At 40.3% G+C, this 26,358-nt stretch overlaps 1 protein-coding gene across 6 annotated transcripts in view; it reads right to left on the bottom strand.

The window, feature by feature from the left end:
- The window catches only part of LOC132193135 (zinc finger homeobox protein 4), a 171,578-nt gene that overhangs the window by 106,034 nt on the left and 39,186 nt on the right, over positions 1-26,358 (bottom strand). The window contains exon 1 of one of the 6 annotated variants that reach the window (XM_059613554.1): positions 2,157-2,456. The exons of the other annotated variants lie outside the window; for them this stretch is intronic. The gene's annotated coding sequence lies outside the window, so the exon portion shown is untranslated. Of the gene's footprint in view, positions 1-2,156; positions 2,457-26,358 lie in introns of those variants that run through there. 6 annotated transcript variants of the gene reach the window in all.

Below are 26,358 nucleotides of genomic sequence, written 5' to 3'. Positions count from 1 at the left end.
AGCAAGTCTGGCTGGCAGGGAAGTAAGTCTACGACTAGCTAGGAGTGAAAAGCCGCCGTCTAGTTTGACTCGGCGGGCAGGAATGCTCCCAAGCCGAGACAACCCTCTCCGGGGGCCCCTTTGATTGACCTTTTACAGCAAAAAAAAAAGAACCTCTGAAAAACCAGCAAATATGCTATTTTTTCCAATCAATGAAAAAAGGTGAAGAAAAATAAATTTAGTAAAGACAAAATTTGAGGCAATGTGAATCTTTTGTTACTTTTTTAGGATGAGCTTTAAAAATAGAAACGCGGATGCAAATTTGGCAACAGGGCGTTTACCTGCCTGCGTTATAATTGCGGCGATCAGCTCCACCCTGGCCGACGGAACAGGAAGAGGCTCCTCTCACGGGCACGTCTTGAACTCATTTGATTTGCATGTTTCGCGAAAATTTGCTCCCCGGGGAGAAGAGAGAAAGAGCGGCGACGGACCGGCAGCAGCTTAAGGGCTGCGGAAGAGTGAGAGCCGCCCGCCCACCCCTTTGGCTTTGGGTGAATAATGCCGCGCTGGTTGCGTATGTATGAGAAGGCGCCAGTAACGAATAGCGACGAATAAAGTCGACGCTGCTATTGAACTAGTCGAGGAGAAGAAAAGAAAGAGAGCGGCATCTTCCCTTATTTTCTAGCACCCCTGCTCTTTTATGAGCAGATGACTCTAAAAGCGGAGAGGAATCCATCAGCTCGGTGGTGAAAATTAAAACCGCCGGCCAAGAGAAATAAAAAAGGAGAAATCTGGGGCGCGAGAGACACTCGGCTTTTGTGGATGATTAATTGTCACCCAGGCGTAATTATTAACGAGATGAATTCAGCGAGAGGTGTGTGTCGTCGTCATATATATTGGGGCCACCGTGGGAGGGAAGTTTGTAATTATAAAACTGCGCGCTGCACACACACGAAACAAAGCTCGTTAGGTTCCTGGAAACTTTTTGCATCCGCGCCGTCAGTTGGGGAAAAATGAGCGGCCGAGCACGCGTCCAGCATCGCTCGCCGGTTTTAATTACTTTATTGCAATTATCGAGGACGCGTCGGGCCAGTTTCGACAGACTGTGATTTATTATACTGGGAAATTTTGAATGCTGACTCAGCAGATTAATCAACACGTGAGACGATTATTGAGAGCATTGATGCTGGAATTTTTGTTGTTTCATATAAATTTTCAGTGCTCGTTAAATTTATTTGAAATAAATATTTTTGCCAAATTTTTGGTTTATTTTGATTATTTGTTCCATTTGTTCATAACAATTTCTAAAACTTTTCTTCAATCTTCTTGGCTAGTTGATTCAGTTAAAATAAATCTTTGAAGAATTTAAAACAAAACTCAAAGATAAATTAAAGATGAAAAACAATAAACTTTGCTACTTGAAAGATAGTTTCCATTTCCGCATCATATACAAATCAATAAAAAGAATTGAGATAACCGTGACCATGTACAACATGGGGGTGGTTGAATGACTTTTGTATAGAACTTGAAAGGAACTGCAGGAAAGCATTGGATGCAAAATGAATGAGCATAATATGCGGTATTTTTTGTTTATCGTCATAGTTTCCAGTTAAAAATTATGAATAATTGGTACCAGAACCATTACTTAAGGTGAATTTGAAAATTCATGTAACTATATTTTTGAAAATTTGATTTTTATGCATAATTGTTTTTACATAATTTTCTTTATTAATTTTCCATTTACAAAAAAATAGAGGACGACAGAAGAATGCAGAGCTTTAATTTATAATTTAAAATTGGCAATAAAAAAATAATATGTTTTAGATTAAAGATTGTAATTTAAAATATTATTTCAAACGTTTGTCCTTTAATTTTCTAATACATTTTCCTGCATAAAAGGTTTTTGAGAATTTCTATACTTTGATCATCTTGATCAAAAGATACGTTTCGCGGCCAAACCGCGCGTATCTTGGTGGGGGTGATCCGTCAACTGTCTCAACGGCTCACTTCGACTTGCGAGCATTCCTCCTACCCACAAAGCAAGTCACGTGGTCGGCGATGCGAGTTTGACTTGGATTTGGGGCGCATTCCGCACCTTGAACGAAAAACAGCTGATCCAACGCACGCCCGAGGGGAAAATAAAGAATAAAAATATTATTTTTGGCAGCTATACTCACTTTTGGCTGGTATTTGCCAGTGGAAAAAGACGAAGTTCTCTTTGCTGCTGGCGTGTGGTCGGTGCGAGTGCGAAATCACCACGAGCGTTTCTACAATCCATTCACACTGGCGTTTCGGCACACACTGGGGTGGTCACACTGCGAACACGTCCGCACACAGCACTTTGCGAGAGGGTTTGTGTATATGTTGAGAGTTGGAACTGCTGCTTCAGGTGGTCGCTCGAGCTCTCGCTCGCGTGGTCTGCCGGAATGAGCGCGAGAGCGACTGGCTGGAAGGCTGAGCGCTACTAAATTAGCGAGTGGCTCGGCCGCCACTCTCTGGCTGGGCATTAATTACCACACCATGTGATACAACAATGCACACACACTCGGCGTGCGAGGGGCGCGAAAAACGGACGGAGGGGAACGGCCTGCGCCACCTGCGCCGCTAATTAGCCGGCCTCGGGGGCCGAGGCGGCCGCCGGGGGCCGCCGGGTGGGGGAAGCGGGGGTGGCGGCGGGCGCTCGCAGAACCAGCCTCGCGAAACAGGAGGCGGCGGCTCGGGGGGACGCATTTGCATAATATCGTGGGGCAAGGGAGGAGTTTATTTTGAGCGCCGCGTACCAATAACACGTTGGCTCCACCTCTCTCTTCTCTCTCTCTTGGGCCGCGGCTCTCCAAGTCTCTCTCTCCTCTCTTTCTTCTCTCGCACTCTTTGTCCTTTTTTACATATCCAGCAGCTAGTCGTCGATTCTCATTAAATTCCAAACTACTTACGTGCATTACAGCTCCTTATTGGGTTTTTTCGCTGGTGTCCCCTATGCCGGGCCGGCCGGTCTGCCTCCTTCTTCTTCTTCTCGTCGTCGTCGCCGGGAGTCGATCAATTAAATTTTAATTGGAACTGTCAACTCGCGAGCTGATGCATTATGGATGCAGGGCAGCTACCGCAAAGAGAGAAATAAACGTCCGCCGGTCTGCGCTGAAACTTAATTTATGTGAGATAAACTTGAAAAGCTGCTATTGACATCTCGGCCGGCGCAAGTAATGCGAGAGAGAAGAAGAAGAAGTCGTGATTTTGGATCAATAGGCACTTTTGATAAAAAATAAAGATTTGGGTTTGCGAGTCTGTTCTATTGTAAACGAGTAGAGATCGCAGCTGTTTTCTCCTCTCCCATGGTGCTGCCTTCAGCCCCTTGCTGAGCGGTAGGTAGGCAACCAGTTTGGTACAGCTGCAGTGTAGCACGTGGTGGTTGCCTACGTTTAGGAGTTCGAATGGATTTATTTAGGAGAAAGGGTAGTTTACTTTTTAGGTGAAAAAGTAATTAGTGTCTCCATCAAGTTTATTTTTTTTCCCAAATTCCAATTATGTTTTAATATAAATATTAAATTTCAATTTATTTTAATATGTATAATTTTAATGCTTCTTAACATTTCTCAACAGGTTTTGGAGATAAATTTTCTTTGCAAATTGTGTAAAGATTTTTCCTAAAATTAAGAAAAGTTTTCAAACGATGAAGAATCATCCAAAAATAAATCTAATATTGCTATAAAAAAAATAGTAAAAATGATTCTACCTGATGAAAATATTTAATTTTGTATTGAGTATGAATTTTTTATTTTAATTTCCGAAAATATTATTTCGGAGGTGAAGAAAAATACCAGAAGACTGCAGAATCCTCTGTCTTCGCAATCAGATTTTTGAGAATTTATTATTTTCTTTTGCAAATCGATATCTATGAGAATAATTTTCCCCGGCAAAGCACGCTGCTTGCTTTGTGCTTTCTTCATTGTACGACTTTATCAAGGCGTCAGATCAGCCAGCAGCATCCTCTGGCCATAAGCAGCAACAGCTGCCAAATATTTCAGCCCGGCCAGCCCAGTTCTCCGGCAGCTCAAGAGTATGAAGTTGCCATCTCTCTCGCTCGCGCGTCGAAAGTGCAAGTTGTTTTGAAGCAGTCGGCCGGTACATTGTTGTGTTGTGTGTAACTTTGAACTTAACCTTTGCATCTCTCTCTCTCTCTCGTGCCGCCCAAACAATCTCGCGTAATAGTACACATCTCTAGCTGGGGCATGTGCCACATAAGAAGGAAGAGCAGCAGCATAAAGTAACCCCTCTCAGCTTTCGCCGTTTGAAATAGTGGAGCAGAGCGCGGGCGACCCCCTTTGTAGTGGTGCAACAATAACATCACTCGCCGCTGTGATACACATCCTTAACATCAGAGTTGTGTGATAACGTTTGTCCACGCTTGACATTATCAATAAGGAGATCAATAAAAAATTGACAAAAGTATAGAACAATTAATTATAATCTAGACAAGTAAGAAGTTAATTGTTTTCTTGAAAAATGAAGAGATCAATTAAATAAATTTAAATTACGCTTAGTCTTCTTAATGTGCAAAAAGTAATTCATCTTTTTAAATTTGCAAATTTGAAATCCAATTAAAAATTGTATTTTAAAATAATCTTTCAATTTTTAGGACTAGAAAACGTTAAACCTGAGACATTGTTATCGTTTTATATTTTGTAATAATGAAGTGCAATTTATAAAATTTCTACTGATTGTGAGGCTAAAAAATATACATGAATAATTTAAAAATTATTTATAAGCAATAACGGAATTTTGTCTAAGAAAGATATTATTTAATAAATATTTAGATTAGAAGATTCTGAATAAATATTTAGAAGTATTTTTTTTCTGCCAACGATGAATATAAAAGTATATTTTTTCCACAGGAATGGAGGCCTCGAACCGAAAACCTCGAAGGTTAACGTCAATCTATCACAAGAGGAGATCTTTTTCCACCCGGCAGCTGATCCGCCAAGAATCAATTAAGACCACCTTCCTCGATCAGTTTTTTTCTTCTTTTATGCAGGGTAGCTTACGCGACTGCCGCCGATTATTTTGGAGCGGCAACCCGCAAGACAGGCCTGAGTTGTGGGTCTCTGGGACAGGCAGATGAAGCGGCCAACGAGACGAATAAGGAAAACAAGAGGAGACAATAAAGGCCGTGTGCTGCTGCGCTATTACTATGTGTGCCCATGCATGCAATTTTTTATTCCTAATATAAAAGAGCAGGCAGGAGAGAGCTAGGGATTTTTTCATTATGTATACCAAGCGAGCTCCTCCGAGAGAGATATTATAGAAAAGGAATGCTCGCGAGAACACATATCACAAAAAACGTTCTTATTCAAAATAAAAACTCCGGAGGGAAAAGGATAATTTGGAGATAATTTTTCCATAATTATATGATTCCGAAATTGAAATTTCGGGCGACCGCAACTCGGCAGCGTTTAGTGAAGAATTCACAGCTCGGCGCGGTTTTGTGAGCATTCTGTTTTTTATTTTGTTCTTTTTTTGTGCCAGGTTCTCCCCCAGCCGAGAGGGGCTATCACTTGAGCATCTCGGCACACCTGCCTGGAAATCATCAGCAGCGTTAGGTAGCACTATATGGATGTTTTGGAAAGGAGGCGCGGGAGGTGAAGTTTGTCAAGAGACCTGTGCGAGCAGAAGGAAACGCGGCAGTTTCGCCAACGAATTCAACGTGGGGGAGGACGGATTTGCGATAAATTGGAGATGACCTCGTGTTCTGCGAAAATCGTCAGCAAAAAAAGTAAATAAATAAAATGCAGATCTCTAGATTTTTGCACCAATACGGATGTACAAAAAAATATGCTTACAGATTTTTAAGAAATGATTTTTTAATTTGGTGAAAATTTTATTTAAAATTTGAAAGCTTTTTGGTTTGCTCGAAGCTCAAAATATAAACATTGAAATTGCAATTTTTTGCACTGTTTAAAATTAAAAATGGCAAAAAAATTAAAAATTAGAAAATTATAAAATGCTGTTAATGAGCCTTTTTTACACTACAAAAAATAAACATGATTTTAGTAACAAATATGAATGTTGTAATAAAATTAGTAATTTTTCAATAAAAGCGATTTAAAGCTTATCTCTATTAAAAATAATTGTTTCTAGCATTATTAAAAATTAACAAAAATTTCTGTTTTAAGACCTTCCCCTCTCCATTTGACAGTATTTGTTCAAGTTTTTTTTTCTCCAAAACTTCATTCTAAATCTTATAAAACATTTTATTATTATTTTACATTCTATTTTATGGGAGACGTTTCATTATTTGTGAGATTTATGAAAGGCCAGCTGGACTTTCGCTGGCTGCTCACCCTCTCGGGAGGGTAAGCAAGATTTATTCATGAGATTAGCCACGTAGGGTTGTTAGGACCCTCGCCCGCTCGTCTTGAGTCAGCGCAAGTCAAACACAAATGATTTTGTAATCAAATTTTGATGAATGGACGATAAATTCGAGTTTCCTCCGGTCGAAACTTGTCTCAAGAGTTTTGCCCATATGGACTCTTTCTCTCTCGAGCAACGCACGCATGGGAGTTGGCCTGAGCCACTTTGTATACGGAACGGCCTCTCTCAATAGCCAATTACCGTGTCCAATTTGAATGGAGAAAAATGTAACAGAAATAAAAAGTGCGTGTTTGCCTCTTATGGCCGCTACTTTTGCTAAACTGCTTCTAGAAAAGACACTTAACGTGCTCTGCAAGGATTATGTATATTTCCTTTGTGCGAACAGAATAAGCGACCCTCGGCCAAGCGGTTGCAGATCGCAGGGGGACAAACATTTTTCCAACATCGTCCGTCATCTCTCGCTCACTTTTATTTGATTAAACTGCGAGTGCAATAAATTCCATTGTCGTGCGGTGGGAAATAAGTGCACCGAGAAAAGCCGCGGCAAAACGATTAGTCTGTTGTTATAAATCTCGGCCGTGCGAACGCTTTAAAAGGGAAAATTATTGCTGCTCGGAATTCGCACTTTGGTTAAACACATTGCTCGGGGATAAAGAAAAAGGTAAAGCACGCCGAGGCGATTGAAGCAGGGAAGAGTGCTGATTGTGATTTTATGCTAATGGCGCGTCAAGATCCCACATCCTGAAATTTAATTTATAGATGTTGGTGTCTCATGGGTATGTATTATAGAGAAAGCTCAATTACGTTGGAATTTTCCAATTAAACTGTCAATTTTAATTCATTCAAATTTAATGTTTGTCTTTACATTGATAGCTAGTATATGAGCAAGTAATGACCGAAGCGCCAAAATGGTATTGGAAATTTTGTCAGAGTTATTTAAAAATATAATAAATTTTTTTTTATTAAACTACTTGAAAGAGGTAAGCAGAGATAAAACCAAGAACCAAATTGTTTGCTTTTAAATCACCTATAATTGCCCAATATTGAAACATAAAAAGCAGAGCTAAATGAACATGGAATTGGAATTACTTTGATATATTTATTGATGTGATTTTTGTGTGCTGAATTTCTAAGTAGTTGGATTTTTCCTTTAATTTTGGTTTATTTTAGAACCTTGCAAGTTTTTCTCTGCAATGAAATCAAGAAAATCATGAAATCTTTAATCAATTATTATAATTGTTTAAGTGCACGATTTTAAAAGAACAGCAAAATTTATTGATTAATTTATAGGAAGGTTAAAAATTTTTTCAGACACATAGCGTAAATTATAATTATTATTTTATTCTAATTATATGAATATGAAGTATTCTGCTGTTGAAAATTATAATTATGCAATTCAACATTCCATGAAACTTTTTAAATAAACAATTAATACATCTCATTTTTTTATGATTAAATATTTTTTTATTTAAGTGCATGTTCTTTTTGAAATTTGATATAACTATAGACTTGTTTTGGATTTTTATTAAGTCTATGCCACTTTCCCTATTCAACATTTAAGCCTATTTGCATTTTGCAGCAAGTAAAACATCACCCTTCAAATCCGAATAGCAGCTCATCATGATCGTTTTCACTGCTTGTAATATTTCCGTCGCGGGACGGCTGCTTCGCATTGTCTGTCGTTGGCCCCAGTGACCTTGTCTAGGGACGAGATGTGCTAGAAAAGGGCAGCAAACGAGCGAGAAAAGACCCCCGTCCGGCGAATCGTGGGTACGCAGAGAGAGACCGGCTATTTTGTTATGCTAATTAGCGGGGCTCGGCAGCTCCTCGGACACCTCTCTCGGTAAGCTGGGCCCATTTGTAGTGCGTGTGTGAATATCATAATGCAATAACGGTCAGGCGGCGACTGTGCACACACTGAGCAAGAGAGGTGCTAAATTAATACAATGGCCAAATTTTAATACAAAGGGGCAGCTGGAGAGTTTTTGCCGCGTCGTGACGGAATTTTAACTAGCGCGAGGGGCACGCACAAAATCTATGTTTGATATTCTATTAAGGGGTCAACTCTAGGCTGTGAGAAAGTGCAAAATTTTATTACATTTAAACCTTCCGTTTTCTCGGTGCGTCTAATTAATTGCGGCCGATTATCTCTAATTTCCGTCTCGCAGCGAAACAAGCGTACGAAGTGTTGGGCTCGGAGAAATGACACCTCATTAATTTGACCGCAGCAACCGAACAAATATAAATTCGACCCAGCGTGCATGCACCACTTAAACGGAACGGGCGATTAATTAAGCAAGTTAAGTTTGGTCGGCAGCAGCTATTAATCCACTTGGAATTAATTTGCTCCTGCTGGCCAGATGTTTCTCTTGTTTAATTACAATTAGAGAAGGGCGTGAAAAGAGCTGCTTTGCATAATTGAATCCCATTTTCGCCTCGATCGAAAAAACAAAATAAAAGTCTTGGCCTCCTTCCAGTTGTGAATATAAATAATTTGAATTTTCACGCGTGCATACGGCGGCGTTGAATTAATGCCCGGTGTTGCCTCCTTTTTTATTTCTTCGAAAATAATAAAATAACAATGGGGAAAGAGAGTTGTTGTTCTGCGTTATTGCTGCACAATAAATATCGGTGCCATTAGGCCTTGTTCAAACGTATCTCGCTCGGCAGCAGCGCGCCTACGTCGCTATTATTACACGGGGCGAAATGCATACACAGTTGTGGTCCAGCCACACCGAGCAGTCTTGCCTGCTCGGCGCGCAGAGTGCGAAAAAGATCGCTGCCAGATAGCGATTCACAGTCAGACAAAAACTGACAATAAGGCAAAAGAATTATGCTTGGACTGCTTGAGTTTTCTTGCTGATTGGAGAGAGTGTAAAACTTTCAGTTCCATTTTAATTTATTTATTTAATTTCTTATTTCTAGAAGGTAATACATATAAAAAAAATATTAAAACTAACATATGGAATTTTCATTTAATATTTTCACAAAACGTTATTTCACGACATTTGATCAAAATTTTAATGATACAGGTTCAAGATGATTAAAGATTTTAATCCTTTATTTAACAAATAGCAAAGCGATCGCTTTATTTTGTTGCACCCATTTCTTGAAAACTTTTTGGAAAACTTTGACCCAGGTTCAAGGGGATTAAATATTTTTAGTGCTTTATTTTACAAATAGCAAAGCGATCGCTATTTTGTTGCACCCATTTCTTGAAAACTTTTTGGAAAACTTTGACCCAGGTTCAAGGGGATTAAATATTTTTAGTGCTTTATTTTACAAATAGCAAAGCGATCGCTTTATTTTGTTGCACCCATTTCTTGAAAACTTTTTGGAAAACTTTGACCCAGGTTCAAGGGGATTAAATATTTTTAGTGCTTTATTTTACAAATAGCAAAGCGATCGCTTTATTTTGTTGCACCCATTTCTTGAAAACTTTTTGGAAAACTATGACCCAGGTTCAAGGGGATTAAATATTTTTAGTGCTTTATTTTACAAATAGCAAAGCGATCGCTTTATTTTGTTGCACCCATTTCTTGAAAACATTTTGGAAAACTTTGACCCAGGTTCAAGGGGATTAAATATTTTTAGTGCTTTATTTTACAAATAGCAAAGCGATCGCTTTATTTTGTTGCACCCATTTCTTGAAAACTTTTTGGAAAACTTTGACCCAGGTTCAAGAGGATTAAATATTTTTAGTCCTTTATTTTACAAATAGCAAAGCGATCGCTTTATTTTGTTGCACCCATTTCTTGAAAACTTTTTGGAAAACTTTGACCCAGGTTCAAGGGGATTAAATATTTTTAGTGCTTTATTTTACAAATAGCAAAGCGATCGCTTTATTTTGTTGCACCCATTTCTTGAAAACTTTTTGGAAAACTTTGACCCAGGTTCAAGAGGATTAAATATTTTTAGTGCTTTATTTTACAAATAGCAAAGCGATCGCTATTTTGTTGCACCCATTTCTTGAAAACTTTTTGGAAAACTTTGACCCAGGTTCAAGGGGATTAAATATTTTTAGTGCTTTATTTTACAAATAGCAAAGCGATCGCTATTTTGTTGCACCCATTTCTTGAAAACTTTTTGGAAAACTTTGACCCAGGTTCAAGAGGATTAAATATTTTTAGTCCTTTATTTTACAAATAGCAAAGCGATCGCTTTATTTTGTTGCACCCATTTCTTGAAAACTTTTTGGAAAACTTTGACCCAGGTTCAATAGGATTAAAATATAGTCATTCACTATTTTTTCCAGGTCACAGACGTTATAGACCAAGTTTGATTTTTACACTATTTAGGTTTCAATAAGATTGACCTTAATTTTACTATGGAATAAATCGGAATATAGCAAGTGCTTTTCTTTTTATGAAAAAAGACGTGATAGAGAGTCGTGATAGTGCGCCCTTTTTGTTTTCACAATAATCGTCTCTTAAGTGCCAAAATTTTAATTAAAATATAGTCATTCACTATTTTTTCCAGGTCACAGACGTTGTAGACCAAGTTTGATTTTTACTCTATTTAGGTTTCAATTCGATAGACCTTAATTTTACTATGGAATAAATTGGAATATAGCAAGTGCTTTTCTTTTTATGAAAAAAGACGTGATAGAGAGTCGTGATAGTGCGCCCTTTTTGGTTTTACAATAATCGTCTGTTAAGTGCCAAAATTTTAATTAAAATAAAGCCATTCACTATTTTTTTCAGGTCACAGACGTTGTAGACCAAGTTTGATTTTTACTCTATTTAGGTTTCAATTCGATTGACCTTAATTTTACTATGGAATAAATCGGAACATAGCAAGTGCTTTTCTTTTTATGAAAAAAGACGTGATAGAGAGTCGTGATAGTGCACCCTTTTTGTTTTCACAATAATCGTCTCTTAAGTGCCAAAATTTTAATTAAAATATAGTCATTCACAATTTTTTCCAGGTCACAGACGTTGTAGACCAAGTTTGATTTTTACGCTATTTAGGTTTCAATTCGATAGACCTTAATTTTACTATGGAATAAATCGGAATATAGCAAGTGCTTTTCTTTTTATGAAAAAAGACGTGATAGAGAGTCGTGATAGTGCGCCCTTTTTTTACAATAATCGTCTCTTAGGTGCCAAAATTTTAATTTAAATATAGCCATTCACTATTTTTTCCAGGTCACAGACGTTATAGACCAAGTTTGATTTTTACACTATTTGGGTTTTAATTCGATTTACCTTAATTTTACTATGGAATAAATCGGAACATAGCAAGTGCTTTTCTTTTTATGAAAAAAGACGTGATAGAGAGTCGTGATAGTGCGCCCTTTTTGTTTTCACAATAATCGTCTCTTAAGTGCCAAAATTTTAATTAAAATATAGTCATTCACTATTTTTTCCAGGTCACAGACGTTGTAGACCAAGTTTGATTTTTACTCTATTTAGGTTTCAATTCGATAGACCTTAATTTTACTATGGAATAAATTGGAATATAGCAAGTGCTTTTCTTTTTATGAAAAAAGACGTGATAGAGAGTCGTGATAGTGCGCCCTTTTTTTACAATAATCGTCTCTTAGGTGCCAAAATTTTAATTTAAATATAGCCATTCACTATTTTTTCCAGGTCACAGACGTTATAGACCAAGTTTGATTTTTACACTATTTGGGTTTTAATTCGATTTACCTTAATTTTACAATGGAATAAATCGGAAATAGCAAAGCGATCGCTTTATTTTGTTGCACCCATTTCTTAAAAACGTTTTGGAAAATTTAAACCCAGGTTCAGGAGGATTAAACATTTTTAGTCCTTTATTTTACAAATAGCAAAGCGATCGCTTTAATTTGTTGCACCCATTTCTTGAAAACTTTTTGGAAAACTTTGACCCAGGTTCAAGGGGATTAAATATTTTTAGTGCTTTATTTTAAAAATAGCAAAGCGATCGCTTTATTCTGTTGCACCCATTTCTTGAAAACTTTTTGGAAAACTAAGACCCAGGTTCACGAGGATTAAATATTTTTAGTCCTTTATTTTAAAAATAGCAAAGCGATCGCTTTATTTTGTTGCACCCATTTCTTGAAAACTTTTTGGAAAACTTTGACCCAGGTTCAAGGGGATTAAATATTTTTAGTGCTTTATTTTACAAACCTTTATATGCAATTAACCTGATGAAGATTGAAATATAGCAAAATTCCTTGTGCAGTCACGTACAGAATTTGTGGTTTAATCAATTTTCCAACTTTCTATAGAGCCGTTTTGCCAAGTGCGGCACTTGCTAATTTGCATTGTAATTTGCCCGCTCTTTTGTGTCTTTTTCTTTCTTTATTTGCGACGAGCAGTGTGTTTCTGTTTCGTGCCTGCCGTTCTGTGTATTCGCGTTTTGTGCCGCGGTCGTTATTAGTTTTAAGAAGTAATGGGAATTGTTTACAGCATGACATTAATTCGAGCACGAGCTTCGCCGCTTAATATTATTCCGTCCAAAAATTAGAGCCACACGCTCGAGCTCCGTGTGCCGGGGCGGGCTAGCTACTTGAAATTTTACAGTTTAATGGTAAAATAACACGAAATCTAACACTCGATATCGCACAAATTATATCTCCTGCGAAGTTTTGCCGAATGAAGAGTAGCGCGATTTGGAGGAAACGCGCGCGGAGGAGGAAAAGAAAAAGCAAATCAACACACAGCACCACTCGTCGGTTCTCCCTCGCTCGAAATTGTCGGTGATCACGAGATATATATTTTTAATGCACCCTGCGCGCTGTGTGTTTGGGGAACTAATCACAAACATTATTATTCAGAGAGAGAGAAAAAGAAAAGAAATTGACGATTGGAAAACATTGTTACCGCACTGTTATTATTTTATTCTCTACTCATTCCGTTTGGATGTGGTGCGCCCCTCGCTCGCTCGCCGGTGTAATTTATTTCTTAAGGAATATTCAAATTGTTTCACGAGAAAAACGCGAGCAGATTTATTGCCGGTGGAGTGGAAAAGTTTTTATTTTTATGTGAATCAATTCATCCGCCCTGCCACAAATTGCTCGCTCGGAATTAACTTGCGAACTAACGAGCCTTTCAAATTATCAATTTTCCCAGAAGGAATGAAATAATTCTGTAAAAAATCGTGATTTTGGCTAATTTATCCAACAAAAAACACCCGTTTCTAAGAAGTTGGAGGACAAAACATGTTTGAAATATGCTACCAAACAATGACAGCAGTTCTTTCTTCATTTTTTCGTTTATTTTGATTCATAAATTACACATCAGTTTAAAAAATTGCCCTTTCCTTTTTTGAAGATTTCTCCTTTCTCAGGGCCTCGTAAATAATGATGGAACAATAATTAATTATTTTCAGCAGCTGCGTGACAAAACTTTTTGCTAGGAAAATCCATCGGGTAATTAAGCCGGCCTTATTTGGCTGCATTAATTAGGAAAAAAAAATTCTGATATAATGTAGGAAGAGCGAGTAACAAGAACACAAAGGACCGGAGTAGTATATAAGGGAAGTAAAACAACAACTATACCGGAGAATAACCACCACGCTTTTTGGAGAGGGATGCGGGCGGCCGGCTGGCCGGCCGCGCGGGGGTGGAGCCTAATTATTTCGAGTGTTGTCGAAAGGGTTGGAGCGCGACCGACTGACCACGGCGATTTTACCTGGCGCGCACAGGTCCCAACATGTTTGTACAAGTTTTCACGGGCTCGACAGAAATCTCGGCTGACGAAACGAGAGCGCTTGGTTTCGTTCACGCGAGGGATGATTTCACCTGACGAGCGACCGAGATTTTTGTTGCTGGGTGTGCGAGATATCTCGGCGGCCGTGTGTAAGCACAGGCTGGCTCGGCGCGTATGTCAACAAATCGAGAATTAATTATGCAAGATAAATAAAATTGTTTGAGGCTTGGTGAAACATCTAATTGTGGTGATCCATTTAATTCGGTTGTAAAGAAATAAAGTTGCAAAAAAATAAAAATTCAGGAAAATAAATTTAAATTAAAAAAAATTTGATTGAAGGGAATAAATAAAATTGAATTGGCGAATTAAAACACACTGCTCTTGGTTTTGGTGAAGAATATGAAAATTGCATGTGTGGTGACATTTGTTTGTGAGATTGTTCGAGAAAAATAAGCCACGGCAGAGAAGACCAGGATTAAATAAGTTTTCAAATGAGTGATTTCAAGGACCAACGTGGAGCTGAAAAAAAAATCTCCTGCGGCGCAGCTCTGGATCCTTCGAGAACATTTCACAAGTTTCGGAAACCATGAGTCACACAAACCTGAAGGGTGGTTCTGAGCATCGGAAGGTGGTGAGTCTGCGCGACTCAAGACTCTGTGCTACATGAAAAAAGCAATTTGCTGACCATCAGTTCATCACCGCATCTTCGATTGTGAACTTGTGTACTTTTCACGATGTCAGCTGAAAACATTTCCCTCACCCAGTTGCTGGAAGACATTGGTATTCCTGAAACAATGGAAATGCCTGATATTGTCGACTTGGAGTCGGTCCTTGGAGATGTAAGTTAAATATTTCCTCTAATTTCAGATATAATTTGATTTGGAAATCTTCTCAAATCATATTTAAAATTTCTAAAAAATATGAGTGCAATAGGGCAAAGATAAAATTTAAAATTTTTTGAAATTTTGCACAAAGGAAATAAATTTTATTTACTGGCTCTTCAGAGAAGCTGGATTTTTTTGGAAATTTTCTTATTAAAACTTAATTTGATTTGGAAATCTTCTCAAATTATATTTAAAATTTCTAAAAATATGAGTGCAAGGACAAAGATAAAATTTATTTACTGGCTCTCAAGAGAGGCTGGATTTGTTTGAATTTTTTATTACAATTGATTATCAACAAAAAAATTAAAACTATTACGCGCGTATTAATGCGTCCTGCTCACACAGGTGGCACCTCTCGCGGCTCCCGGCGGACAACAACAACAACAGCAGCATGTGCAGGTCATGTGGGGTCCCGAGGGCCCCACGTTGCATCATGTGCAGCAGAACCCCGGCGTCACTTTCATCGGCCAGCCTGACCAGTACGTCGTTCCAGGGCTCAATTTCCTGCAACCCTCTGTGGTGTTTCCTCACCAACAGCAGTTGTACTTCGTGCAGCCTGCTTTTGCTGCCGGCGAGCAGCAGCAGCCTGGGTTGAATGGTCTCGGCGGCGCTCCCGTGGTCTCTGAACCTGCGGCCGCTGTCTCCGAACCAGCGGGCCCTGCACCCTCGGCCAGCGAACCCAGGGCCTCCACGTCTGCGGCCACCGCGGCCGGCGAACCTACGGCCTCCACGTCTGCGGCCACCGCGGCCAGGGCCTCCACGTCTGCGGCCACCGCGGCCAGGGCCTCCACGTCTGCGGCCACCGCGGCCAGGGCCTCCACGTCTGCGGCCACCGCGGCCAGCGAACCTAGGGCCTCCACGTCTGCGGCCACCGCGGCCAGCGAACCTAGGGCCTCCACGTCTGCGGCCAACGCGGCCCGGGCCTCCACGTCTGCGGCCGTCGCACCCGGGAACGCCACGCCGGTGGCCACCACGTCGGTCTCAGAGGCTGCGGCCGTCGCTCCCACGGCACCCACTGCTTCAGTCCAATCAAAACTCGTGGGTCTCGGAGTAGGCCGGAAAGAAATCAAGGCCGAGGTAAATTGATTCAAATCTTTAAAAATAAAATGTTGACAACAATTGAAAAAATTAGTTGTTGACAAAAAATTAAAAAATAATTGTTGCAAACTGATTATAAAATTTAATTTTTTATCAAAATACTTCATTAATTTTCAAGTTCAAAATTTTTAATTAAATAAATTATTTTTGTTTTAGCCTATGAAAGATATCACTAATGTCGTGAAAGCTCCAAGAAAGAGCAGGCTCGCCTTGACCCGCAGGAATGTTGAAAACTCGACCCCCGTGCAGCAGTCGGCCCCCTCAAAGAAGAACGACTCGGCCCCCAAAACTCCTCCTGCCAACATAGAGGTGAGATGATTTTACCTTAAATAAACAAATCTCTGTTAAACCTTTACTTCATCAAATAATTTAAATATTTGCAATTAATTTTTTGAAAAATAAAATATAAAAAACTTATCATAAATTCTGCTCAAATTTAAAACCAATTATGTTTATTAAATTTTATTATTAAAACGTTTTAGATTTAAATTATTATAATAATATTTTTTGCAGACTCCAAACCCACCGCCCACGCCAAAAGCTCGGAAGAGTACTTCTCGTCTCACTGGCCCGAAAAACTCCTCGGCCGGAGACGATGAGATCAAGAAACTGCGCCAAGAACTGGACAGCTATCGCACCCGGGTAAATATTTTGCTTTTTTAATTAAAATAACCCTAATTTAAAAGAAGATTTTATAAAAAATTATTTGAATATAAAAATAATTAAATTTCAAATTAAAATATTTATTATTTAAAGAGTTTTAAATTAGAAATTAATTTTATTTTTAACTCTAGATTCAAGGGCTCGAAAAGGAAAGGGACGACGCCCTGAAACGTCATCAAAATGCCGAGCGTCGTAAATTCGCCGACATTAAGGAAGGCCATGACTGTCAACTCCAAAGACTCTCAACCAACAATGAGAGATTAACAGCAGTCATCAATGATGAGCAACAGCGATTGGCTGCTTTGAGGGAAAACTTGGCCACCTTGATGGGAAATGTTAGTACCATTGAGAATGAAGTGCGTGTCCTCGAGCAGCAGCTCGAGGAGCGGCGGCAGCAAATGGCTGCCTTTCGCGAGGAAGGCGCAGAGTTACACTCGAAGATAGAGGCGGTTGGCGCTATTGTGGCCGAGAGCGAGAGGAAGCTGAAATCAAACGTAGACACACAGAAGGCTGTAAGTATAAATGAAATTTTTTTTAAAGTTGAAATCCAAATTTTTTTTTTATAAAATAAGCTTTTATGAAAAATTATAACTCGTTCTCTTCAAGCAAATTTGAACTCAATATAATGTAATTAATGCTAATTTTTCTCTATATCTGATTTCAGGTCTTGCTGGCTCGGAACAGGGCCGAGCAGAAGCACGTGGCTCCGCTGCAGTTGGCCCTGAAGGAGGTGCACTCCAAATATGGTGCAGAGCTGGAGGCACTCGCCGAGCAGAAAGCACAGGTTGTCTCTCAGGTAATTTTAATTCATTGTATAAAATTGAAATTTTATTCTAAATTTGAAATATTTTATAGATTGAGAAAACTACCATCAAGCGGAAGAGCAGTGGAGATCCAAGAGCCGCAGCAAGACTTCAGGAGCTCAGCAATTGTGACGAAGACTTTGAATTTGTAACCAGCAGGAAAAAGAAGAAGATGCCATCGCCCTCCCCTTTCCTCAGTGACGAGAGCGACGACGACATATGGGTTGAAAAGCCCAGCTCAAGCAAGACTTATGCTGCGGCCGCCAGCAAGAAGCCGCCCGCCTCCGGCAAGAAGCCGCCCGCCTCCACCAGCAAGAAATCGGCCGCCTCCGACAGCAAGGCGCCTGCTGCCTCCAGCCGCCAGGTGTCTCCGAAGTTGGCGGCCCCCGAGATTCCTGCCGCAATTGCGTCCACATCAAAGGGTATCAGGACTTATGCCGACGCAGCCGCCAGCAAGAAGCCGCCGCCATCCTCCAGCATACCTCCAACAGCCGCTGCCTCTGTCTCCACAACCAGCGGCGATTCCGAGGAGGAGGGGAATGACTTGGAATCATTGGCCGTCTACCTGCTGAATCAACCCAAATCTGCCGCCGAGAAAGCCAAGCTGTGTGAAAAACTTCAACATGTATTGACGGTGAGCGACTTAAAGGCATTGTAACTCATATTTAAACACAGTTTTACAATTTTTAATAAAGAATTTCATTTTAAATTTCATGATAAATTAAAGTTTTCTTATTATTTTATATAAAAAAATATAAAATTTATAAAAATATTAATTTTATTAAGAACTTGTTTTAAAATTATGTTACTTTTTTGTTCACAGAGTATGCAGACGCCTGCTGAAAACATCCACGTGGCAGCCAAGAAGAAAAGACAGTCCATCGTCAAGGCCGCTTTAGAGGTAATTAATTATTTTAAATTATGTGCAATTTAACTTATTATTTTTGTTTTCAGCCTCGAGTGGTCATAAAGCCCAACAGCAAGGCCGAAGAGGAAGCGCGCCGCCTGCTCAAGAAAAACAAGAACTCCGAGGACGACATCATTCTCGTCCGTGCCGCACCCTTCATCAAGGATGCGCCTGAACCAGCACCCCCTACCCCTGACATCAAGGTCGAGCCTGGCCAGAAGAAAAAGAAGAAGGTGGGGAAACCAGCCGCCGCCAGGAAGCCCGTCAGGGACATCAGCCGCTATCTCATCGCGCCCAACAAGGTGTGAGCCGGCAGCCTTTCACTCCGAAATTCATTGTTCAAACAATAAAAAATATATAAAAATGAAACTTTTGTATATTTTAATATTATAAGAGCAAAAAATATAATATTTATAATTATAAAAGTATTCCAAATAAAATTTATCAATTCAAGTGAGTAATTTTTGATAAAAATTAACTTCATAAAGTTAAGAAAAAAATTTATTTTATTAAATTTTAAATGAAAAACTTAACTTTTTATTAAATTTTAAATGAAAACTTAACTTTTTATTAAATTTTAAATGAAAACTTAACTTTTTTATTAAATTTTAAATAGAGCCTCAAACTGATTTTTTTTTCTTTGTAGACCCTGCTGCTGACTCGGGGCTTTCAAAAGCTGCGCTCAATCTCGAGTGCAGTCAGGGTCGCTGGCCGTCGGCGCAGATTGAGTTTGATGGCTAGATCTCTGTTTAAACGAAACAAACTTATTATTTCTGACGTGGTAACTTGCTTGGACGAGGCCAAGAAACAAACTCCTGCTGCTCGGTCGCCACAACCGTCCGAGGTCTCCTCTAGTGAAGACGAGGCACAAGGTGAGTCCTCAGAAGGGACACAATCCTCGCAGGTTTCTGAAGCTGACCAGGTGGAGAGTGGTTCTCAGTCTTTGCATATGAACCAAATGTCCGAAAATGAGCCGATGGACGTTTCAGCGTCCGAAAGTAGTGGGGACGAGGAGATGGACTTCTCCTCGCCTGAAAGTGATGGCGGGGAGGAAGAGATGGACTTCTTTTCTGAAAGTAGTGGGGAGGAGGAGATGCAGATTGGTTGCGGCGGTGTTGCGAGCTCAGACGTACCAACATTTCGACTTTTGAAGCAGAAAAGGACTTTTAACCAAAAATTCAACACTGAAATAAAAAATTTAACTATTGAATTAACTGATGCGGCCGACCACCTTCTTGGACTGCCTGCTGTCATTGCGGAAATCGTCGAGAGGGAGAAAGCAGACACTTCAAAGGAGAATGATTTTTTGGGGTTCAGCATTAAAACGACTACAAGCGGCGAGCCTGTGGAAATTGAGTTTAGGCGTCAGAGTCAAGTCAGCGTGGCTGAAATAATTGCTGAACTAAGCAATGTAGCTCAAAGTAACGCCAATTTTCTTGCAGATAGAGTGCTGAGCTTTAAAATAATTCGAGTCGTTAACCTGAGAGGCAGAGGGCGCACTGCATTGTCAAAAAACTTTGAAGCTATCGAGAAAAAAGGTGCAAAAAAACCACACATGATATCTGCTCTAAATACACTGCCACGTAATTTTGTTAATGCTAATGGACAAAGCGTGTCGGCTGAAAAACTATGTCTTTTGTATTCGATTCTGCTTGGAGCTAGTCACAAAAAATTTGTAAAAAGCGCCAAAACCAAAGCAGACAAAAACGAGTGGCGGTCTGCGCGGCGCCAGAGAGGAAACCTTTTCACTGCCAAGTTGCAAGAACTGATTGGAAAATGTTCAGTTAGTTATAATGCTGGTGGAACTATTGCAAATATAAAGGAGGTAGAAAGTATCCTCAAGGATTATAGAATTGTGGTTTTCAATGGTCGCTCAAATGAGAGTCTGCTCTATGAGGGATATCGTGGTCCTGAGGTGCGCACCACCATTTATCTGCACTACGATAGCGATAATGAGCACTACTCTTACATCACAAGTATGGCAGGTTATTTGAGAACAAAAATATACTGCGAAAAATGCCAGAGAGGCGTTAATAATAAAAACCACAAATGTATCGCTGGCCGCGGAATTTGCCGCAAGTGTCTCTCATTTTGCAAATCAAGTGCGATTGATGGCGCATCAATAAGCTGCAACACATGTCGCATTAGCTTTTCATCCTTGGATTGCTTCAACTCACACATTGATAAGCAATTGTGTGATAAGAGACGCGTCTGCAATGATTGTGGTTTTTTGTACCAGATATCCAAAAACACATCGCCCCATGTTTGTGGCACAAGATTTTGCTCAAATTGCCGAGATTACAAGGAGCAGCCACATTTCTGTCACTTGAAACCAAAACCTAGACCAAAGCACCACCGCCAGAAGGACCACAGGACACTCGTTTCGTTCGCAGATTTTGAGGCCACTCAAGAGGACGAATTTACTGCAGACGTGACAGAGCACAAGGTCAATGTTGCGAATATCCAAACGGTGTGCGTTAATTGCCGTGACAAAGAACTTGGATTGGATGAAGAATGCGCGAGATGCGGACCGCGAGGGGTAACTTTTGACAACCTGGACAATGATAAAGTTGACGTGCTTAAGGAATTCCTCGACCACTGTGGCAGTATTTGTGAACGCTTGCCTGTTCAGAAAGGCAGGTATGCTGAACCTCGCGAACACATTGTTCTGATGCACTGTGGTGCACGATATGATACATTTTTGGTGCTCGGTCACGTGATGGAAAACCAAGATTGGGCTGTGAAAAATGTCATCATGAGCGGGCGAAAAGTCATGAAATTGGAGCTGCTGCACAAGAAATCTGGCGGAGTTGTGAAATTCGTAGATTTTTACAACTTTGTACCCAAACCACTGGCTGCCCTACCTGCTGCATTCAAACTAGGTGAAGCGACCAAGAAAGGGGACTTTCCTCACTTGTTTAATCGAAAGGAAAACTACTCGTACAACCGTCAAGAGCTGCCTGACATCAAATATTGGGCACCTGACAATTTAAGTGAGAAAAAGCGAAAAGCTGTGCTAGAGTGGCACGCCAGCGAGAACGCCAGACTCAGAAAAGAAGGCCGATATTGGAACTTTCGTAATGAAATAAGAAGTTATTGTGAGATGGATGTTACCATTCTGCGAAGAGCTGCCTCAAAGTTCCGAAATGAGTTTCTTGCCATGGACGTAGACGCATTTCTTGAAACATTCACCTGTGCATCACTGTGTGCCCTTGTTTACCGTCGAAACCACTACACGCAGGACACAATTGGCCTCATCCCACGCAACGGCTACACAGGTCGGCAGAGTAAACAAGGCCTCCTCTACCTGCTATGGAGAGAGCACGTTGAAGGGCATGAGATTCATCACGCAGGAAGAAACAAGGAGAAATTTATATTGGGGTCTGCAGTCGATGGTTTCTATGAAACGCCCAGTGGTGAGAAAATTGTGTACGAGTTCCACGGCTGCTACTGGCATCACTGCCCGCACTGCTACCCTGGAGAAAAAATCAAGGATTTTGACGGCGGGGATGGCGTAGTTGAAAAAGGATTGATTACTGGCATGGACCGCCGCATTTCAACAGATTACAGAATGAAATTTCTGAAATCAAAAGGTTACACTGTGCGTTCAATGTACGGATGCGAGCTTGAGCTTGAAATACAGAAAGATCCAGCCCTCTTTGACCGTCTAAAGCAACATCCTTTAATGAGAAAAACAGCAATGAATCCAAGAGATGCCCTGAAAGGAGGCCGAACGAATGTGGCGAGGCTCTACTTCAAACGCCGCAAGGGTCAACGCATTCGCTACCTGGATTTTACCTCACTGTAAGTAGAAAATCACCTTATTTTAATATAATTCTAAACAAAAAATAAATTTTTTTTTTATATTATAATTTTGCCTGCATTTAACTTTTTGCATTCTTTGATTGCAGTTATCCATTCTGTATGAAATATTTGCGGTACCCCATAGGACACCCCACAGTTCTTCACGGAGACGAATGTCCGCCAATTTCGGACATTAACGGCCTAGTGCATTGCAAAGTGCTGCCACCTGACAACCTGTGCTTCCCAGTGCTACCAACAACTGTGAACGATAAACTCATGTTTCACCTCTGCTCAACATGCGCCGAAACGCGCAGGCGCGGCGATTGTCCTCACAACGATGAAGAGCGTAGCATAACTGGGACATGGGTGTCCATTGAACTTCAGCTTGCACTCAAATTTGGCTACAAAATAATGGAGGTCTACGAGTGCTGGCATTATCCTAACACGGCTATGTACAGTGAGTTTGAAGAAGGTCTTTTCTCCGAGTACATCAACACCATGCTCAAAAGAAAACAAGAGGCCAGTGGTTGGCCGAAAAATGTGGTCACCGAGGATCAGAAGTGGGCCTACATCGCACAGTATGAACTCTTGGAAAATATCAAGCTGGACTATGACAACATTGGCGAGAATGAGGTTCTGCGCACCGTGACCAAACTTCTGCTTAATTCATTATGGGTATAATATATTTTTCCTAAATTCTAAATATTTCAAAAATTTTAAAATATTTCTTAAATATCTCCAAATATTTTTATGGCCTTTTTAATGCTCTTCTTATGAAAAGAATAAAATTTTTGTACAAAAGTGTGTATGCAAAATTTGTATTTTAAAACTAATTTTTTCCATTTTTTGTTCCAGGGCAAATTTGGCCAGCGACCCTCGATGCCAAGGACGTCAATTATCTCGGAGCCACACGAAATGCTGAGACTTTTCGAGGCGCCAAACGTCAAAGTCAAATCTCTCGCTGAATTCGGCTCAGATGCTAATCACCCACGAGGCAGTTGAGGAGAGCGACGAGTCGACCACCACGAACGTTGTTGTTGCAGCCTTTACCACGGCCCATGCACGTGTCATGCTTTACAACCTCCTACACATCCTGGGCGAACGCGTTCTATATTTCGATACTGGCACGTTGAATAATTAAAAATATGCGTAATTTATATTTAATTGATTGCTTTTTCATTTGCAGATAGTGTCATCTACTACGAGGATGAGAATGACCCTATTTTGAAATGTGGATCAGCGCTAGGTAAGAATAAGCAGTGTTTGCCTCTGTGATATATTAATTATAATTATTTAAAACTAGGTGAGCTGACTGACGAGATTGAGTCTTATGGCCCTGGAGCAGAAATTGAAGCGTTCGTCAGCATCGGCCCAAAATCCTACATCCTTGACCTTGGTGCTCATGGTGAGATTCGAAAGTTCAAGGGAGTGACCCTCAACTGGGGCAACCGCGACAAGACTGATTTCAAGACAATGAAAAGCCTGGTTGACGGCGAGATAGACTCGGTCACCCTAAACTTGGTCAATAAAATTGAGCGTAGTAGTGACTTTAGAATTTTTACTCGGGGAAATTCTACAAAAACAAATCGCCTTGTTGTCGACAAGCGTGTGGTCGAGCCTGACTACAGCACCTATGCATTTGGCAGAAAATCAACCTCTCCTGAGGTAACTCCTGACCCTAGCATTCTGATTGAAAACTGGTGTATTCGTGATTTCTTAGACAAATAAACAAAAAATCATCTCAAAAAACTTTTGTTGCTATTTAATTTTAAATATTACCTACATGCTAAAAGGATTTGTTTGAGAAAATAAAATTTGAATTTACATTTAATTTTTTCTATTTATTGAAAATATAAAAACCATTACATTACATGATTATATTAAAGTTTTTATTTAATAATAAGTATAAAAGTAAGAATATTGAACGCTGTTTACATGGTTCCAGCAAGATCATATATACAAAACAATTTCATTTCCATAAAGGCCCTGGTAACATCCAGGTAGCACTCTTGTCTGGGTACATAATTCAGATCCTCAATTTTTACATTTTCTAGAAACTTTTCAAACTGCTTCATATCAGTGTGATTTTCTTTTTGGCCTGGGAAATAGGCCTTACAGTATGCACGCAGAGATTCGTACAATTGTTGAGCATCAATGGTCCACGTCTCTCGTTCTTCAAACACGCGATGCAGCAGATCAATCATAGCAGCCAGATAGCTCCAAGTTTGCTCTTGAATGGTGACTTTTCTGATCTCATTAGTATTCACCTCAGTGGAGAAAGTCAAAACCCGCTTATTGTACTGAGTGTGAAATTCAACAATACATTCTGGCCCCAAATTAACAACTTTTCCACCGTCATGGTGGTCAGTAAAATAGTCATTTATGTATTGCAACGAATCGCACAATGTTTTAAAAGCATAATGTGGGAGCTTGACCCCAGGCTTGCCTGTTTTAGCCAGAGTTACAGAGGGTAGAAACTCGAAAGCAGGGTCCATGGCAACAATAACCTGCTTGCTGGCTGAACGATTGGCTGGATACACGCACCTCATGATGTCTCGGGTCTTGTCAAAGACCTCGTAGTCAGACTTCTTGGTTTCCTTCTTGTAGGGCGTGTATCTGTCTCCCTTGGGGCCGCCTTGAGGACAATGCTGCATGGCCTTCTTCATGTACTTGTATGGAATTGGAGACACAGGACGGCTGTAGTAGCCCTTTGCAGGCCAACTATCTGGAATGTCAGCCTCATAGTCAGCCAGAGGTGTGTAAGTTTTCTGGTGAGGGCGAGCCATGGTGCGATGTGAGCTGGTGGCCTGATGGTTAGCGAGTGATCCTCTCCTCAGAAACCTCTCCTATCTATATGCCTTACCCCCTCCACTAACTGAGCGACAGCATGAGTCACTATTTCATCATTTTTTTCAAGACTTTTTGACCAGAAACTACTACCCAGATTTTTATTCAGAATCCCCATGCGTGCAGCAAGGAATAAAATAACATAAAAACCACAAACTTCTGAATGCAGTTGCTGGTAGCAAGTTTTATTGTATTTCAACTTACTTTTTGTTATACGTTTCAAAAATTTTATATGATTTTTTACAAATGGTTTGCTTCCATAAGAGTCAAAGTAATACACAACGCCTCTCTTACTAACATAAATGCCAAGCCAATGGCCTAAAACTTTATTGGAATTTTCACTATGCACTGCAATTGCTGCAGGTTTTTTAAAGTTCCTCGGCAAACGGTCAGCAGGAAACACACCAACATAATGTTTTTCTTTTGCAACACGTTGTAAAAGCTTCAAGGCGTCATCAAGTTCTCGGCTATCCATCCCATCAGAAATCTGGCACTCGTCTCAGCACAATGGGCAGTTGGTTTGCTGTGAAGATCGCAAGCAGGACCAATATTTTGCTTACGGATGCTAGGGCAGCCAAAGTCGGTCAGATCTTCAACGGGTCGAGCAAGAATCTCAGTCAGATACAGAGCTTTCTCACGTCCTTTGGTGTAGATTTTGTTGAAAGGTAGGGTCTGGTGGTAGAGCAGGTAGTGCAGGTCAGAAAGATTCACGTCACCGCCGTACCAGTCCAAGTTGTGGTAGTTTCTGGTTGCCCAACCCACGAGGGTCCTTTCTTTGCGGTGAAGATTGCACAGGGGTACGGGTGGTTTCACAAAGAACTTGTAGAGACCCTCAGGCGTGCACACGGCAACTTCTTTCGGTACAATTTTTCTGTTGAAGTTCTGGTACCCTTGAAGCTCGATGACACAAGCCATATTGAGGTGCTTGCTGGCCAAGGAGCGTTTATATACTGAGTATTTTACACTACATCCACAGAGATTTATCTATTTTGGAAGACGAAGAATTCTTTGTCAGCAAGATCTGGTGCCAGCGTCGTATAGTCGGTCTTGCAGCCGCCATTGATGAGCCAATTTAGTATGTATTTAGAAGATCTCTGGGCACACTCTGCTTTTGGATCAGAATGCATCTCACAGGCTGGCTCAGGAATTGCATGGAAATCAGGGCAAAACATGGCTTTTACATCCAGAACCTCACGATTCAACACACGCGTCAAATATTCAGCATTTCTTGCACCACTCGTGTAAACTTTCTCATAATGCTTGGTCCTTGTTTGAAGAAGATACTCCAGGTCATTGTTTCCAAATTCACCCTTGTCCCAGATCAGCTTTGAAGAAGCGATGACATCAAGGGCTCGGAAGTAGTAAGAGTT

This window comes from Neocloeon triangulifer, unplaced genomic scaffold, assembly GCF_031216515.1.
Source record: "Neocloeon triangulifer isolate White Clay Creek 2 clone unplaced genomic scaffold, ASM3121651v1 ptg000003l, whole genome shotgun sequence".
Classification (NCBI taxonomy): Eukaryota; Metazoa; Arthropoda; class Insecta; order Ephemeroptera; family Baetidae; genus Neocloeon; species Neocloeon triangulifer.
This window is presented reverse-complemented; position numbering and strand designations above follow the sequence as displayed.